Here is a 1914-nt window from a genome sequence, read left to right on the forward strand (position 1 = left end):
TATGGCTTTGTGATTCAGTACATAGTCTCACCAAAACACAAAGTTTTGTTTTCTGCAGTAGAGTTGCAAAAATATGCTATCAAGGGGCAGATCAGATTGAAATACTATCCCAATTAATTTGACGTCTGCAATCCAGTATGCTTCCTGGGGTTATAAGGGCAAACTCGGTGCAGGTAGGACCTTCTGGGATATAGGTTGATTTTTTTTGTTAAATAACAGGAAAGCAAAGAGCAATACTTGGGTATCACTTTGGCACAGTGAAGTTAATGGCATGGTTCCCGCAGCTTTCAGTGAAGCCTTTAGGTAAAAATCCTGATGCAGTTTGTGAACCCGTCCTGGGTCAATAACCACATGGCATCTCTATCATCTGATCAGAGCACATAAGTCATGGAGGATTTAGTATGTATTATCTTCATCATCAAAATTTCTAGGGAGTCAAAGGTCAACTAATTCCGGTACTTCCATGTGTTTTAGGAATAATTTTGCCCATGACAGTAACTATTCCTGCTTCTGCTCAAGCAGTTGTATTAGTGTGTATTGATGAGACATCTGCCTCCCATGTTACACATATAAATGAGGAACTGTGATGTACAATGCCTAAAAGCTGTGCTTATTTTTAAGATAATTTTTAATTTTTGACATCATATTCTGTGTATAAGCCTGCATTAATTTTTGAGTGCATTCATGGTACAGGAAAGGTGCTTCTGTGACTATAGTGGGTTTTGTATTTTAGAAAGGAGGCTCAAGGATCTGCTTGGCCACTTGTTTCTAATAGGATCTGGGGTTTAGGACCTAATGAGAATTTAGGCCAAAACTCTCATTGGAATAAACCTGTCAGTCATTAGCATAGGGGAAATTTGGGTAATAGGTAATTTACAAATAGGTAATTAGGCATTTTCTATGTAGACTAGCTTCAGTATCATGAACAGAACAAAGTAGTTGTTGAATTAAGATCAGTATCTTGCAGGACTCCTCCAAGTATTTCCAGGAAAGCAGAAACAGATTCTTACAGCTGCTATTGCAGTTGTGTTATTTTTGCTTTGTCTTTTTTCACATGTGATTTCCTGGTTCCTGAAAAATGACTCGACATTTCAGGAGTTTTCAGTTTCTATCACCCTTTCTATGTAATTGCTCTTCTAAATTTGTAAATCCTTAGCTCTTACTATGACGGTGGGTGGTCTGAGTTAAATGATTATCACTCCAGGCAGAAAGAACCACTGTGGTGTGGAGGAGCCTTTGCTCGAGTAAGAGCAGGAATTTCACACTGGCAACGTCAACTTCATCTTTCTTAAAGCATTTTTGTCACTGCCTTCAGAAGCTGAATCCCTGATTTTTTTTGCATCTGATCAGTCTTCCACATAAAGCTTGAGGAGAGACAGTGTCAAAATGTGCCCACCTTCTGTCTTGACATGGTCTTCTGTAAAACAGTGCTCTGTGTAATCTGATCCAGCATCTCCCTTGTTACAATACAGGTTGCCAGATGCCAGATCAAAGCCTTGGATTTCTGGTGTGTGAGAAGTTCTGCCTTCCTGAAGCCTTGATACAATTATACGTGGAAAGCTGACTATCCAAGGCAGCATTACTCTGGTTTCCTTAAAACTGAGATACTGCTGCAAATTGGCCTTGGAACAAGGGACTGGCAGGAGTTGCCTTGGATAGCACATCAATTCTTTGTGACCACTACCCTAAAAAATCCAGTGAAGTCCTAAAGATGTAATCTAAATGTGCCCAAGGAAGAAAGCAAGCCACCCAGATATGCTTGGTTCCTGCAGCAGTGTTAGCTGAGTTCCACATTTGTGCAATCCTACAAACTGGGCTATGCACCATGCCATACACAGACATACCAGCAAGTCCAATATCGTCTAAATCAACCTCCCATGTCACAGTTCCGCTGCCAACCTAACTGGGGTGATC

The sequence above is a fragment of the Aythya marila genome (assembly GCF_965140915.1).
Source record: "Aythya marila genome assembly, chromosome: 3".
NCBI lineage: Eukaryota > Metazoa > Chordata > Aves > Anseriformes > Anatidae > Aythya > Aythya marila.